The sequence below is a fragment of the Manis javanica genome, chromosome 11 (assembly GCF_040802235.1).
Source record: "Manis javanica isolate MJ-LG chromosome 11, MJ_LKY, whole genome shotgun sequence".
Taxonomy (NCBI): Eukaryota; Metazoa; Chordata; class Mammalia; order Pholidota; family Manidae; genus Manis; species Manis javanica.
In genome coordinates, this window is record NC_133166.1 from 65,681,517 (window position 1) to 65,699,294 (window position 17,778).

The 17,778-nt window shown below is 40.6% G+C and overlaps 1 long non-coding RNA gene across 1 annotated transcript in view; it reads right to left on the reverse strand.

Moving 5' to 3' along the window:
• Positions 1 to 12,580: 12,580 nt before the first annotated feature.
• LOC140844430 (uncharacterized) overlaps positions 12,581 to 17,778 on the reverse strand; it is a 72,709-nt gene continuing 67,511 nt past the window's right edge. Inside the window, exon 5 of the long non-coding RNA XR_012122696.1 lies at positions 12,581 to 17,706. This is a non-coding gene — a long non-coding RNA (uncharacterized lncRNA). The remainder of the gene's footprint in view (positions 17,707 to 17,778) is intronic.

Here is a 17,778-nt window from a genome sequence, read left to right on the forward strand (position 1 = left end):
TTCTATTTTGGTATTATTAACCCACAATTGCATGAGAAATATTATGTTTACTAGACTTCCCCCTTCACCAAGTACCCCCCACAAACCCCATTACAGTCACTGTCCATCAGCCTAGTAAGATGCTATAGAATCACTGCTTTTCTTCTCTGTGTTGCACAACCTTCCCCGTGCCTCCCCCAACATCATACATGCTAATCATAATGCACCCTTTGTTTTTCTCCCCCTTATCCCTCCCTTCCCACCCATCCTCCTCAGTCCCTTTCCCTTTGGTAACTGTTAATCCATTCTTGGGTTCTGTGATTCTGCTGCTGTTTTGTTCCTTCAGTTTTTTCTTTGTTCTTATACTCCACATATGAGTGAAATCATTTGGTATTTGTCTTTCTCTGCCTGGCTTATTTCACTGACCATAATACTCTCTAGCTCCAGCCATGTTGTTGCAAATGGTAGGATTTCTTTTCTTCTTATGGTTGAATAATACTACATTGTGTATATGTACCACATCTTCCTTATCCATTTATCTACTGATGGACACTTAAATTGCTTCCATTTCTTGGCTATTGTAAACAGTGCTGCCATAAACATAGGGGTGCATCTGTCTTTTTCAAACTGCGCTGCTGCATTCTTACGGTAAATTCCTAGAAGTGGAATTCCTGGGTCAAATGGAATTTCTATTTTGAGCTTTTTGAAGAACCTCCATACTGCTTTCCACAATGGTTGAACTAATTTACATTCCCACCAGCAGTGTAGGAGGGTTCCCCTTTCTCCACAACCTCGCCAACATTTCTTGTTGTTTGTCTTTTGGACGGTGGTGATCCTTACTGGTGTGAGGTGATATCTCATTGTGGTTTTAATTTGCATTTCTCTGATGACTAGCAATGTGGAGCATCTTTCCATGTGTCTGTTGGCCAGCTGAATTTCTTTTTTGGAGAACTGTCTGTTCAGCTCCTCTGCCCATTTTTTAATTGGATTCTTTGCTTTTTGTTTATTGAGGTGCATGAGCTCTTTACATATTTTGGATGTCAACCCTTTATCGGATCTGTCATTTATGAATATATTCTCCCATACAGTAGGATACCTTTTTGTTCTATTGATGATGTCCTTTGCTATACAGAAGCTTTTCAGCTTGATATAGTCCCATTTGTTCATTTTTACTTTTGTTTTCCTTGCCCGGGGAGATATGTTTATGAGGAAGGCACTCATGTTTATGTCCAAGAGATTTTTGCCTATGTTTTTTTCTAAGAGTTTTATGGTTTCATGACTTACATTCAGGTCTTTGATCCATTTTGAATTTACTTTTGTGTATGGGGTTAGACAATGATCCAGTGTCATTCTCTTACATGTAGCTGTCCAGTTTTGCCAACACCAACTGTTGAAGAGGCTGTCATTTCTCCATTGTATGTCCATGGCTCCTTTATCGTATATTAATTGACCATATATGTTTGGGTGAATGTCTGGAGTCTCTATTCTGTTCCACTGGTCTGTGGCTCTATTCTTGTGCCAGTACCAAATTGTCTTGATTACTATGGCTTTGTAGTAGAGCTTGAAGTTGGGGAGTGAGATTCCCCCCCCCCACTTTATTCTTCCTTCTCAGGATTGCTTTGGCTATTCGGGGTCTTTGGTGGTTTCATATGAATTTTATAACTATTTGTTCCAGTTCGTTGAAGAATGCTGTTGGTAATTTGATAGGGATTACATTGAATCTGTAGATTGCTTTGGTCAGGATGGCCATTTTGACAATATTAATTCTTCCTATCCAAGAGCATGGGATGAGTTTCCATTTGTTAGTGTCCTCTTTAATTTCTCTTTAGAGTGTCTTGTAGTTTTCAGGGTATAGGTCTTTCACTTCCTTGGTCAGGTTTATTCCTAGGTATTTCATTCTTTCTGATGCAATTGTGAGTGGAATTGTTTTCCTGATTTCTCTTTCTGTTAGTTCATTGTTAGTATATAGGAAAGCCACAGATTTCTGTGTATTAATTTTGTATCCTGCAACTTTGCTGAATTCAGATATTACTTCTAGTAGTTTTGGGGTGGAGTCTTTAGGGTTTTTTTTTTCTTTAGGATTTTATGTACAATATCATGTCATCTGCAAATAGTGACAGTTTGACTTCTTTTTTACCAATTTGGATTCCTTGTATTTCTTTATTTTGTCTGATTGCCATGGCTAGGACCTCCAGTACTATAATGAATAACAGTGGGGAGTGTGGGCATCCCTGTCTTGTTCCTTATCTTAGAGGAAAAGCTTTCAGCTTCTCACTGTTAAGTATGATGTTGGCTTTGGGTTTATCATATATAGCCTTTATTATGTTGAGGTACTTGCCCTCTATACCCATTTTGTCGAGAGTTTTTATCATGAATGGATGTTGAATTTTCTCAAATGTTTTTTCAGCATCTATGGAGATGATCATGTGGTTTTTTTCCTTCTTTTTGTTAATGTGGTGGATGATGTTAGTGGGTTTTCGAATGTTGTACCATCCCTGCATCCCTGAGATGAATCCCACTTGGTCATGGTGTATGATCCTTTGATGTATTTTTGAATTCGCTTTGCTAATATTTTGTTGAGTATTTTTGCATCTATGTTCATCAGGGATATTGGTCTGTAATTTTCTTTTTTGGTGGGGTCTTTGCCTGGTTTTGGTATTAGAGTGATGGTAGCTTCATTGAATGAGTTTGGAAGTATTCCCTCCTCTTCTATTTTTTGGGAAACTTTCAGGAGAATGGGTATTATGTCTTCTCTATATATCAGATAAAATTCAGCAGTGAATCCTTCTGGTCCAGGGCTTTTGTTCTTGGCTAGTTTTTTGATTACCCATTCAATTTCATTGCTGGTAATTGGTCTGTTTAGATTTTCAGTTTCTTCTTTGGTCAGTCTTGTAAGGCTGTATTTTTCTAGGAAGTTTTCCATTTCTTGTAGGTTTTCTGTCTTCTTAGCATATAGGTTTTCATAGTATTCTCTAATAATTCTTTGTATTTCTGTGGGGTCCGTCGTGATTTTTCCTTTCTTGTTTCTGATTCTTTTGATGTGTGTTGATTCTCTTTTTCTCTTAATAAGTCTGGCTAGAGGCTTATCTATTTTGTTTATTTTCTCAAAGAACCAGCTCTTGGTTTCATTGATTTTTTTCTATTGTTTTATTCTTCTCAATTTTATTTATTTCTTCTCTGATCTTTATTATGTCCCTCCTTCTGCTGACTTTAGGCCTCATTTGTTCTTCTTTTTCCAATTTTGATAATTGTGACATTAGACTATTCATTTGGGTTTGTTCTTCCTGCTTTAAATATGCCTGGATTGCTATATACTTTCCTCTTTAGACTGCTTTCGCTGTGTCCCACAGAAGTTGGGGCTTAGTGTTGTTGTTGTCATTTATTTCCATATATTGCTGGATCTCCATTTTAATTTGGTCATTGATCCATTGACTATTTAGAAGTGTGTTATTAAGGCTCCATGGGTTTGTGAGCCTTTTTGTTTTCTTTGTACAATTCATTTCTAGTTTTATACCTTTGTGTTCTGAGAAGTTGGTTGGTAAAATTTCAATCTTTTTGAATTTACTGAGGCTCTTTTTGTGACCTAGTATGTGGTCTATTCTGGAAAATGTTCCATATGAAGTTGAGAAGAATGTGTATCCTGTTGCTTTTGGGTGTAGAGTTCTGTAGATGTCTGGCAGGTCCATCTGTTCTAGTGTGTTATTCAGTGCCTCTGGGTCCTTACTTATTTTCTTTCTCAGTGATCTGTCCTATGGAGTGAGTGTTGTGTTGAAGTCTCCTAAAATGAATGCATTGCATTCTATTTCCTCCTTTAATTCTGTTAGTATTTGTTTCACATATGTTGGTGCTCCTGTATTGGGTGCATATATATTTATAATGGTTATATCCTCTCGTTGGGCTGACCCCTGTATCATTATGTAATGTCCTTCTTTATCTGTTGTTACTTTCTTTGTTTTGAAGTCTATTTTGTCTGATACTAGTACTGCAACACCTGCTTTTTTCTCCTTGTTGTTTGCATGAATATCTTTTCCCATCCCTTGACTTTTAGTCTGTGTATGTCTTTTGAGTTTGAGGTGAGTCTCTTGTAAGCAGCATATAGATGGGTCTTGCTTTTTTATCCATTCTGTTATTCTGTGTCTTTTGATTGTTGCATTCAGTCCATTTACATTTAGCGTGATGATTGAAGGAGATGGACTTATTGCCATTGCAGGCTTTAGATTCGTGGTTACCAAAGATTCAAGGTTAGCTTCTTTACTGTCTAACTTAACTCGATTATTAAGCTATTGCAAGCACAGTCTGATGATTCTTTATTTCTCTCCCTTCTTATTTCTCCTCCTCTATTCTTTATATGTTAGGTGTTTTATTTGTGCTCTTTTGTGTTTCCTTTGACTGCTTTTGTGAGTACTTGATTTTATTTTTTGCCTTTAGTTAGTATTTGGTTGGTCTGCTTTCTTTGCTGTGATTTTATTTTCTCTGGTGACATCTATTTAGCCTTAGGAGTGCTTCCATCTAGAGCAGTCCCTCTAAAATACCCTGTGGAGGTGGTTTGTGGGAGGCAAATTCCCTCAACTTTTGCTTGTCTGGGAATTGTTTAATCCCTCATTGGTATTTAATTTATAATCGTGCTGGATACAGTATCCTTGGTTCAAGGACCTTCTGTTTCACTGCATTAAATATATCATGCCATTCTCTTCTGGCCTGTAAGGTTTCTGTTGAGAAGTCTGATGATAGCCTGATGGGTTTTCCTTTGTAGGTGACCTTTTTTTTTCTCTCTGGCTGCCTTTAACACTCTGTGCTTGTCCTTGATCTTTGCCATTTTAATTATTATGTGTCGTGGTGTTGTCCTCCTTGGGTCCCTTCTGTTGGGAGTTCTGTTGGCTTCCGTGGTCTGAGAGACTATTTCATCCCCCAGTTTGGGGATGTTTTCAGCAGTTATTTCTTCAAATACACTTTCTATCCCTTTTTCCCTCTCTTCTTCTTCTTGGTGGAGATATTGTTCCATTTGGATTGGTCACACAGTTCTCTTAATATTCTTTCATTCCTGGAGATCCTTTTGTCTCTCTCTGCATCAGCTTCTCTGCATTCCTGTTCTCTGATTTCTATTCCATTAATGGCCTCTTGCACCTTATCCAGTCTGCTCTTAAGTCCTTCCAGAGACTGTTTTATTTCTGTATTATCACTCCCAACTTTATCCTTTAACTCTTGCATATTTCTCTGTGATTCATCAGCATGGTTATGACCTTTATTTTGAATTCTTTTTCGGGCAGATTGGTTAAATCTATCTTCCCAGGCCCTGACTCCGGGGTTGTCTGGGTAATTTTGGACTGGACCAAATTCTTCTGCCTTTTCATGGTGATAGAGGTAGCTGTAGGCAGGTAGCAAGTGTGTCAGCTGGGAGAACAAACTCCTTTCCTGCTTGCTGGTTGCATTGCCCTTCTCCACTGCCTGTTTCAGTTACCCGCACTCCTGGAGCAACCTCCCGGTTAATCGCCTAAACTGATGTGGGTGGGGTCTCCATCAGGGTAGCGCGGAGCCCTGTGGGGAGTGGCAGGCTCACCGGGTGTGCTGTCCTGCGAGAGCGGCGCCCCCGCCAGGCAGCTGCATGCTAGCCATGGCCTTTGGGTCTGGCCCGGGTGGCTGTGCCCTAAGAGGAGATTCTGGGTGGCTGCTGGGGGCATAGTCGCTCCCGCGCCGCTCAGCTGTCACCGCCGCATGCTCACGCAGGCCACTCCTGGGCCCCTTGCTTGGCTGCCGCTGCCGTCATCAGCTCACACACTACTAAGCTGGTGTGTTGGGGTTCGTGCCGGCCAGGGGAACAACTGGTTGGCTGCTGATAACAGTGAGGGTCTTCAGAGCTGCGCTGCCACCTAGGGGTTTAGTTCGCCTGGATTTCCCCAGGATTCCTAGCTCCTGGGCTGTGTGTGCCGAATGATTTCATCCAGCTGTGAGGTCCCTGTCCCTTTAAGACTTTTAAAAAGCACTTGCTTTTCTTTTGTCCCAGGGGAGATGGTTGCAGTCACCCACTCGCAGATTTTGCCCCTCCATTTCTCTAATATCCAGCGCACCATGCACAGTGTGTCCACGCTCCCGGTGTGGATTACTAGAGCTGGTTGTTTAGTAGTCCTGCGCTTTCACTCCCTCCCCACTCCAACTCCTTTCTTCCTGCCAGGGAGCTGGGGAGGAGGGGCGCTCAGGTACTGCTGGGCTGCAGCTTGTATATTACCCCCTTTGTGTGATGCTGAGTTCTCGCAGATGCAGATGTAGCCTGGCTGTTGTACTGTATCCACTGGTCTCTCTTTTAGGAATAGTTGCATTTGTTGTATTTTCAAAAATATATATGTTTGCGGGAGGAGATTTCTGCTGAACTACTCACACCATCATCTTGGCTCCTCCCTGAGAACTTTTAAGTATGTTTGGAATAACATGGGATGTTGAATCTACTTTTCAACTGTCAATTTCATGAAATTTAAATCTTCAGAGATCAGTATTTCAAATGAAAACTTAGTGTCAGAATTGAGATATGCTGTAAGTGTAAAAAACATACTGAAGTTCAAAGAGGTGAAAAACCACCCAAAATATCCCATAAAAATTTTTATATTGATTACAGGTTGAATTTCATATGTTGGATTAAATAGAATTTACCATTAAAATCAATTTTACCTGTTTCTTTTTCCTTTTTTTATGTGGTTACTAGAAAAGTTTGAATTACATATGAGACTCACATTGTATTTCTATTGGACTACAGTGCTGTCATTTTTAAGTAATAGCAATTATCTGATCCTTAACATTTTCTAGAACTACAGTTGTTTTATATAATTGTATATTGTCCCACCAAATGCTTGTACTAAACGTATTTAACCAACTGTTATCGTTGAATATTTAAGTCATTTCTTCCTTTCTTATTTTTTCCTTTCTTTCTTTCAACAATTATAAGCAATTTTGTGCTTAATAAGTTTGTAGCTGTATCATCATTTAAGAGAATGACATAATCAGATTTGCTTTTTAAATATTGCTTTAGTTACATTGTGGAGAATAGGGTTGGTCAAGGCCAAGCAGGAATTCAGCCAGTTAGGAACCCATTGCAAAAGTTCTACAGAGATGAACTTAAATATTCAACGATATTTGGTGGACAGTCACTGAGTTGGGAATCCTAAAGAAGTAGTTTGGGGAAATAAGTTCTTGAGTTCAGTTTTGGATTGGTGAGGTTAACATGCTCTTGAGACATCCAAGTAGAGATGTAAAACAAACAGATCTAGAGCAAGAGGAGAAGATAAAATGGAGATAAAGTTTTGGAGTCACTGGTATATAGACAATATTTGAAGGCCTAGTGGACCTGAATGAGATTTTCTGGGGAGAAAATGTAGATGGGAGATTTGTATGTTGGTGACAGCAGGGTGGGGAAGGGAGGGAGGAAGGAAGGTGGAGGTAAGACCAATCCATAAGCAACATCAATATTTGAAGCCAGGTGGAGAAGAAGGACTTGGGAATGCAGACTGAGAGACTGTCCAAAGGTGTAGAAGTGAAGCCTGGAGAGCATGGTGTGGATTGTCATGGAAGCCAAGGAAAGGGAATATTTTAAGGACAGAATAACAACACTTGCTAAGAGGGTAAATGAGATGAGATACTACAAAATACCTATGTTCAATCTCACTTATAATTAGGAAATACAAATTAAATAATAAGATATCACTGTTCACCTACCAGTGGTTAAGATTTTCAAGATTAATAATATCCAGTGTGGACAAAGATAGGGAGAAGGGTTACTCTTATATCCTGTTGGTAGAAATGTGATGATACCAACTTTTGGGGTTGTCTTGGTAGGCTCTATCAAAATATAAACCATGTACACTCTTTAACCCAGCACTTTCTCTTCTAGGTATTTATTCTAGGGAAATATTCATGTTCAAGAGGTTGTGATTTCCAATGCTGTTCACTGTACCATTGTTTGTAAAACTGAAAAACTGCTAATAACATAAATGTCCTTTAGTAGAAAAAAAACTCAGTGGTACATACTATTAAATAGTGGACAGCAATTTAAAAGAATAATGTAAATTTAATACACTGAAGTGGAAAACTTCCCAAGACACTGAAGCGAAAAGTCATAAAACAATATATAGAATAAAATCCTATCATATATGTACCTTTAAAATGTATATAAATATGTAGAAAAAATGTGAAGGATATCTAGCAAACTGTTAACAATGATTAACTTAGAAACTGGTTTAGGGTTAGTAAGAATGGATGAGGGAAGACTTATTTTTACTCTGTATAATTTGGAATGGTTTGCATTTTTAAGACAAAAATGTATTGATGAACTGTTTAAGTTTTTGTGTTTTAATGCCCATGGAAATCAGGAACATGGGGAATATTGGTGGTGAGTTTATCCAGGTTGTATCCAGGGATGAGTGATGGGGGTAAAAGTCATATTTCAGAGGTTTTTCCAATTTACTTGTGACATTATTATACTGCCATTACCCCTGTTAGATCTGCACCAGCTGTGCCTGATGACAGGTTTTGGGGTGCGTGTGGGGTGGGGAGTGGATAGAATTTAAGCTTCATGTTAGAAGATTCAGATGGAGATCTTGTCACCATCATGTACTAGCTGAGCCTTTTCTTATCTGTCTATTTAATGGGAGCATCCACTGAATTTTGTAAGGATTAAATGAGATGATAGTGTATCACAAACACCATTCAGGTGGTCACTATCTACAATAATGCTACATTCTGGGGCCCCAAAGCTCACTTACTGTCCTGCATCTTGAAATGACATCTTAAGGTGTTCCTCACAAGCAGCCATGGCTGGCCCAAGACCTAATTTCATAAAAGGGGGGCTTCATCTTGCCAACCTGCCCCAGCTAACTGGTCATGTCACCCGGGGAGCTCTATTGAGAAGGATGCTCAAGGCAAGTAGGCAACTGCATCATGATCCATCAGCAATGTCTGAGGTGGGCCCAGGATAGTGGCCACACACATGCCCCCTACTCACACAAGACGCTGCAGTATCCAAAGGCTATCCCTCCACCACTTTTTCCAGGACTCTGACCCTTTATTTCTTTCTTTCCCCCTTTCAGCCATTCTGTTATTATCAAGTAGTTCTATCTAATCTTCTCCTAAGTGTTAAGTCTCCTTATTAAGTCTCCTAAAGATATCTGTGTTTATGAAAGGCTTCTTGAAAACAGAAAAGACTTCAAAAAAAATTTTTAAGTGAATCTTTAATAGTGAATTAGAGCACAGTGCAAGGTAGTCATTGCAATAATATTGGGTCCAGAGTTTTATCCTTAATTTTAAAATCACACTTCAGAAGTAGCTTCCTTTTCTGCTCCTTCTTAAGTCAAAAGGACTCTTGAGCAGTTTGATGACTCCAGTGACAGCATCCTCCCAGACTGGACAAGCCCCATGACCTGCCCAGGTCACAGGGGACAGTCTGCCCTGGATGCAGGAAAGCCCAGGAGGATGTGGGCCCTGGTGACAGGAATGGGCTGCCTTCTGGGATGACTGACTTTTCACTCCATTCCTCTCAAACTCCCATCTCTTCTCTACAGATACTTAACATATAAGACAGCATTTGGAACATAAAAGGACTTGTGTGCATGTTTAATAATCAAGACAATGATGGCTGCCTCTGTGGGGGCTGCCTAGGATGCAGGGCCCAGCCCCTGTACAGGGTCTTGGATGGGTTTCTTTTACCTCTTTCACATACATAAAAAAATCCTCCTCACACACTCTCCTTCTCACAATGATTTCTTAATCTTAAAACTGACTTTCCTAGAAGGATATCCTTTCATTTTATCTATAGTGTAGGGTATTTTTAAAGTAATGATTACATAATTTTTTTTTTAAATAGAGATTTTTTTTTACATGGTGGGGGAAAGGAACAGACTGTCTATTAGCTTTCTCTGCCTTCCTCTTTTACAGTGGAGTCATATCCTATTCACTTGAGTTTATTGGATGACAGTTATATATAGTTTAAGAGTATTTGTCCTCTTATCCATAGCATTTGGTATGATTCCACTGGTATGAAACATAACCTTACTTGCAGTGTTTGAAAAATTTGAGGGCTAGAAGCCATGAATACTGTGTGTGGCAAGAGTCCAACAAATGGGCCCAAAACACTGGATAAGAATAGCATTGTTTATGTGAAACCTGAGCATAAGATTGTATATCAATGATACCTTAATAAAAAAAAATAGCATTGTTTGTTTAGAAATAAAACTACCTCATTCTATTTGTCCTAAGTTACTTTTTCCTTCATTTATTTTTTTTATCATCTCTATTAGTTTTCTATTGCTGCATGTCAAATTATCACAAATTTTAGTGATTTAAACAACACCCAAATATGATCTCAAAGTGTCCATGGCTCAGGAGTCTGAGGATGGCTTAGATGGACACTCTACTCAGGTTCTCACCAGGCTGTAGTACAGGTGGTCATCCAGGCCGGGCTCTCCTCCAAGGCTCAGTCAGGTTCTTTTTCCAAGCTTGCATTGTTGTTGGCAGAATTCACTTCCTTGCAGCTGCTTCAAAAGCAGCAGGATCTTTTCTGATTTCAGGGAAGGTCTAGGCCCTCTTTCAAAGGGTTCATATGCATGCGTTAGATCCACCCAGGATAATCGTCCATTTAATTAATGCAAAGTCAACTGATTAGGGACTTGAACTACATCTGTAAAACTCCCCTTGTCTTTGCCATGGAATGTAACCTATCAAAGAGTGACAGCCACTGTATTCACACATCCCACCTACACTCAAGGGGAAGAATTATACAAGGGTCATTGGAGGTCATCTTAGAATTCTGCCTATCACATTATACTGGTACACTGAGTCACCACAAATGAAAAAATAAAAGTAAGCAAGAAGAAAAATTAAACTATTCAAAATGCTACCACCTAGAGATAACCTCTCTTAGTGTGTTAATTTAGCCCTCTACACTGGTCCCATGTAAATATGTATTTTTTAAATGTGATTGTGGCATGCATACTATTCTACTGCTGACTTTTTTCACTCTAATAATGTTTTGAAAATATCTTTCTTTATCCACACGTATATATATCTACTGTATCCACTTCCAAGTCCATAGTAGAATCCCATTTATGAAACTACTATAATTTATTGAAGCAGTCTACTATTTAGGGGATGTTAAATAAAGTTTTTATTTTTGAATACTTTCAGATTTATAGAAAAATTGTGAATATAGTACAAAGAGTTCCCATACTCCTCACACCCAACTGAATAATAGCTCTCCTACTATTAACATCTTATATCAGTATGGAGCATTTTTACAAATAATGAGTATATGTTGCTACATTATCGTTAACTTAACTCCATGCTTTATTCAAGTTTCCTTGGTTCTTACCTAATGTCCTCTTTCTATTCCAGGACCCCACATTCCATTTAATCGTCATGACTACTTTTAGGCTCCTCCTGGCTGTGAAGGGTTCTCAGACTTTCCTTATGTTTGATGACCTTGATAATTTTAAGGAGTGCCAATTAGGTCTCTCAATAGGAATTTGTCTGATGTTTTTCTCATGATTAGACTGGGAGTATGTTTTGGGGAGGGAGACCACAGAAGTAAATCACCATTTTAATTATGTCAAATCAAGGGTACACACTATTAACATGACTTAACACTGTTAATGTTGACCTTAATCACCTGGCCAGGATAATGTTTGTCATGTTTCTCCACTAGAAAGCAACTCCCTTTCCCCTCCCCCTTTTCCAGTCAAGCAGAGTTTTGAGATTTGAGCTATTTATGGATGCAAGCTCATTCATTCCTTCATGAACCTCTGTTGAGGGCCTTCCATGAGTCAGATGCTGTTTTAGTCACGGAGGATAAAGCAGGGGCAAAACAGGAAAATCTCTGCTGCCATAGGACTCTCTCCTGTGACAGTTACATCCCATCATTTCACCTGGAGGTGACTGCTGAGAAGGAAACCAAGAGGAAGTGAGTGGGGGAGAATGCTACTTCAGTTGCAGTGTCAGGGCCCCTCTGAGAGGGTGACACAACCCTTTGTACCCATGGGCTGGAGGAGCCTGGAACATACTGGTTAGCAGATAACTTCCTAGCAGGGAAATTTCTGGGTCAAAGAGCATAAAGATTTTAAGGCTTTTGATAACATTGCAAAGTTATCCTCCAGAAGGTTTCCTAGGTTGCCATTTTCAAGAAAGGGGGGAAATGCCACATCTTCTAGGAGTACTTCAGAGAGCTAAAGAGTGTATGTGTGTGTATGGTGGGGCAGCAACTCCTTCATCAAATGCCACCTCAGAAAAGATGTTACAAATCCATTTCACACTCAAGTCATACCTAAGATTTTAGGAGCTAAACATCCCAGTAGTTGAAACTACCAGAAACTATCAATCAGAAAGACACATTTAGATCCCAGCTCTGCCATGTGTTTATATCCATCAGTTCTGGTGTGACTTCGGACTTTGCCTAAAGCTCTGTATGCCTCGGTTTTCTCATTTGTAAAATGGGTCTCCTATAATGCTTAGTTCAGAGGACTGTGTGATGGATAAACAAGACAATACGAGAGGCACTTCCGACAGCTACACGCAGCACATGGTAAACCTCTGTGATTTTTATTTTGCAAAGTTAGCAGTACATGGGGGGTTCCATCAGGAGCAGCCACCCAGAATAGCAACAGTGTGCTCCCAAGTGTACACAGAGCTGGTGCAGACCCACTCTGTGCCTGCTTCCAGACATCAGAGCAGTGATTGCAGTTCAATTTTGGTTACGTAACCAAGTGGTCTGACTGGAGAGTGTCTGAACCCTGGGCTCTTCTCAGGGGCCACCTTTTCATGCTTTCATTTATTCATCAAACCTATAGTCATCAAGCACAGACTGCAGGCAAAGAATAGAGCTGGCCCATCTGGCCAAGTTTCCCAACCCAGGTATGAGTTAACCTAACTCTAAAAGACCCCAAATAGGATGTGTGTGTGTGTGTGTGTGTGTGTGTGTAGTTTTTTTCTCCAAGAAAGGAACAAGGATTTTTCCACACTCCCTTAACAAAACCAGCTGAGCAGAATTAGCTCAAACTTCTCAAAAATAAATTCACCTCTGCACTTAGACCAGACATGGAATGTTTCAACCCCAAAGTACACTTGTGGGGGTGTGTGCCTGAAAAACCACAAGTGATTCTGTACAGGGTCAGGATGAAATCATCATGAGCCCAAACACATTTCTTTTACAGACGTGGCAAGTTCTGATTATTTTCTTGTTATTTTTTTATAAGCCAAAATGCAAATAATTATTTTACTTGGAACTCAGACATGAAATGTTCTGCCTCTGCTCTGTCCACATACTTATTATTGTGCATATCAGCTTCTCATATTTGCTCTTGTCTCTAACCGTTGAAAATCTCCGGATTGCTGGAATCACCAGGAATACCTCAGTGATTCTTGACACTTAACACCAACAACTGGGCTGCCCCCTTATATGCCTGCCTCCCCTCCCCAGCTGAGGGTGAGGTGTCTAGTGCAGGAAACACTCATCCAGAAAGCCCTTCTGAGTTGTCGATGAGCATGCAACAGTTCCCAAATGCTGGCCTGTGAACCAAGTTTTCACCCATCCCCAGTGAGAAAAGATAAGAACAATACAGAGAGGTTTTTGTAAAGCTAAACGTATTCCATTTTTAACTCTTAAATGATGTCCTCTTTATTTTTTGTTTTCAAAAATTCTTTTATGAAATTTAGTGAAAATAGTTGAAGGTGAGCAGTGTTGGTTTTTTTTTTACACTGTTCTGACTTGGCAAAATTTAAAAGTGGCAAAATAAAAAGTTGGCAAACTTACACTCATCAAAATATATTTTGAGATTTTCCTAGTCTACAAACTCCAAAAGTCTGGGAATGACCTGGAAAAGGAGCCAAGTGTATGAGTGGAAGGCAATGTCTATGCACTGGGTACTTGCTCCATGCTGTGCTCACGCAAGGCATTTCACCTCAACCTTACAACACTGGGGAGGGAACAAGAGTATTTCCTTTTGAAGGATCAGTAAAGCAAGGCTTCTATTGTTTCTAGAGGTTAAGTGACTCTCCTGGATTCATTCTGCCAGGAAGGGGAAGGGGAGAGGCTGGGATTTGAACCCACGCTGCCTGAACCCAGATCCTGAGTCCCCTCCTCCACCTCACAAGGTCTATTCCTGAATTCCCATACACTATGGGAGATTCAGAAAGGCACCTCAAATTGAAATAGGTGTAGAGCTTTATTCAGAAGCCACTGTGAATAAACAGATTCATAGATTAAGAACAATCCTTCTATCAACAAAGGAGAAGGAAAGAGGGAGAAATGAACTACAATATTTCATGGTCGATGCACTTTCAATAAACTCAGTGGCTGCAATTATGAAAGTGTTAAGCGCTGAGCAATCAGTGACAAGCTGATTCATAATGGCAAGGCGCAGGGGCGGGTCCTGAGCACATTAACTTTCCTCTTCAGACGCTGAGTCCCCAGAACAGGAAACTGGACACAGTGCCTGCCTCATTACCAGACAAATGTAGAGAAAGTGACAGTTTAGGGAAAAACAAGAGTGATTAAGGGATAGAAGGATCCATGATTAAAGACGAAGAAATAATTATACAGCTTGGCTAACTCATAAATCAAGGGCCATCATTTCATCTACAAACACCAGCAAGGTGAAAAGAATCAAAGATGGGCTATTTAATGTGCCTTTAAAAGTGGAACAATGGCTGGAATTAAGAGAGTGCTAAAAACCAAAAGTCAAGGACAAGCAGACTCACTGTAAAAATCACCTCCCAAGGGAGAATGGCTGGAACCCCAGTGGGGATGCGACACCACAGAGACTGGAAGTCACAGTTGGGAGCAACCACTCCGGGCGAGACGGGAGAGCAGCACGGGCTGAGTCTTTTTCCTGCCTTCCCTTGCCGCCTCTGCACCTCTCTCTCCCTCCTCCTTCTCACCTCAGAAAGATAGGTTGGCAATTTGAGGAGGAAAACAGTGTCAACAAACATTGCAAGGTGTCATAACATGAGCCTGGCTGGGTTTGATTTGGGGTCGTGACAGAGGAGCACTAATTATCCCCAAGAAACCAGGCCTGCGGCAGAATGATCCCGAGGACAGAGCAGCCCCTCACAGCCCCTCCCGTGGAGCCCTGTGGGGGATCAGGTGACCCAGGCTTATTTATCCAAAACCAGATATCACAGGATTAACTACCAGCACGTGACGGGGTCCCCAGCAACGCAGGCAGTGGAAGGTGAGATCTGGGCAGAGTTTTGGCCTCTTCAGACTCTGGAATCATCTTCGGCCCGTTCACAGTGTTTTAGAAACCCCTGAAAATGGCTGAGGAGTGCCTGGGCCCTGATAGTAGAAGAGGATAGATGACAAGGCTTTCTGTCTGCTTTCCGCTGGGATCAAACTATTAGGCCCAACCTGTGAAGAATGGGTTCTTATCCTGAAATACCTCACTGAGGAAAAGTTTCAAATGTGGGTTTGGGTAGAATCCAGCACTTAGAGATTTGAAGGGAGCAGGTGAAGGGTGGTTCCTTCTTTTAGATGCACTGAACACCCAGGAAAAAAAACAAAAAGCAGTAGAGATGGGGGAGAACATGGGAACCTGGTCGAGCTTGCATTATAAGCCCTCTGGGACCTAATTCCTAGTTTCTTACACTGCCATGACTATTACTGGTACTCTACAAAGGTTTATCATCAGCAGTGCATTAAATAAACATAAGAACAATATGAGGAATATAAAGGCTCAGTGAAGAATGGGAGGCAAGATGGAACTAAATAAGGCACGTGGCATAAATTACAAGCTTACTGAGGGCAGGGAATCTGTCTAAAAATTCTGTAGAATTTTCTCCCCATGGAGCTCCAAGCACTAAGGGATAAAAAGTCAGGCATTCTAAAATAGTGACAGTCCCCATGATTCAGTCTATTTTCAGCTTCTCTCCTTGGTCTCTAAGTGATTTTCATTCCCTCATAAAATGAGCAGCCCAAGCTTTCAGTCTGACATGTTTTTCAGAGCAGCCTATTGGTTTTAAATAAACTAAAAGGAAATAACATGATACCCCTGGTTTGGAACGTTGTGTCCCACCATTGGTTACGTAACCAAGTGGTCTGACTGGAGAGTGGCTGAACCCTGGGCTCTTCTCAGGGGCCACCTTACATGCTTGCATTTATTCATCAAACCAATAGTCATCAAGCACAGACTGCAGGCAAGGAGTAGAGCTGGTCTTTGGGAGAGAAACTAAAATACACAGGACACAAGAAATGGAAGTCCTTGAAGACAGAAGGAATGTAGTGTTCATTCTTTTTCTATCCCTCAGTATCAAGCCCTAGAAAGAGGGACACTGCCAGTCACCACATTTGCTAGTTAGTATAAATGAAGGCTCAGAAATGAGATTAGCGTAAGCATTTAGAGAGAGACAAAAAGAACATGGTTCCATAGAATGAGGGAGGACAACCAGAGCAAGGAGGGAGGGCCAAAGACTAAAGGAACCAAAGACGGGCCATATAACTTCATTAATAATTAAATGCACAACACACACACACAAGACAAAACTTAGTGATGAGGCACCTTTTGGGAACCAGGGGTAAAAGATGTAAGCCCAGACTCTTAGGGGTATTGGGTGCATGCAAGCAAACAGGAGGCAGAGAAATGTGAACAAACAGCTATAAAACTATGTAACAATTGTTACAATAAAGTTGAAGAAGGGGATGATGGATGAAATTTTTAAATAAACTGTGGATTACAAAATGTATTTGTAACCATATTAAATATCCTCATTTATAACAATTGTGCTATAGCTCTGTAAGAGAATGTCCTTATCTCAGGAAATATATGCTGGAATATTTGGGGGTTAAAACCCTTTCTTAGAAAAGGCACATATATAACATCTGAAGAGAACAGAGGATGAAATACTGACTCTAAGGGGGTGAGGAAAGGAAAGAGGAGAGCAGAGGGAGGCTTTGCTAAGGACTTGACGTTTGACTACCATGTGAAAAACAGAGAAGAGAGGTTGGAAAGAGGGCTTGCTAGACAAGGTCACAGCATGAGCAAAGGTATGGTGCACAAGCACCACCTGAAAACCTTAAAGAATGAGACCTCCCTAGAGTTTCCAACATGTGAGGAGGAATCTGCATGAAAACACCAATGGGACAAAACTTTGAAGGGACTTTGGGCCAGTGTAGGGCAAGCTCTGAAATTGTAAAATCCAAAGAAATTCCTCGTAGACACAAGTCATATCTGTAAACAACCACTATCTATTTGGTGAGACACAGCCTACAGCATGTAATACATGCAGAAAAAGACTCAAAACCATTTTGAGGAAAAAGTTTTAAAAATCAGCATCAACTGAGCCAAGAAGAGCTTGGAACTGAGTTGGGTAAACTCAGTTTCACAGCTGTTTATGAGCAACTACTCTGTGTAGGCATTGTGTTGGACCCTGGGGTAGCGAGAGAGAAAGATATAGTCCCCACCCTCAAGGTAAGTCACAGGTTGGTAGTCAAGAAGACTCACTTTCTTAGACAAAGTGAGCCTGAGTAGGAGAAAAGGGACTTGGATTGACAACCAGCCTGGCCTCCAGGGGCTTGGCTTCCTTAGGCCTACCATTGACTTCCAGGGTCTGTGTTGGGCCTCTTCGGTGGTGGGTACTAAGGCCGTCAGCGCACTGATGTTAGGAGGGAAGGTCAGAGTGGAAAGGTCGTTTGGTGGCTGGGAGATGAAAGAAGGACTTTCTAAATTGGAGATAACTGACCTGAACTTAGCCACAATGACAAATCTGTTGGAGAAATGTAAAAAATGAAATTGGTCAAAATTAGAATTTCATGCACTCACACAGATACAAAATCCT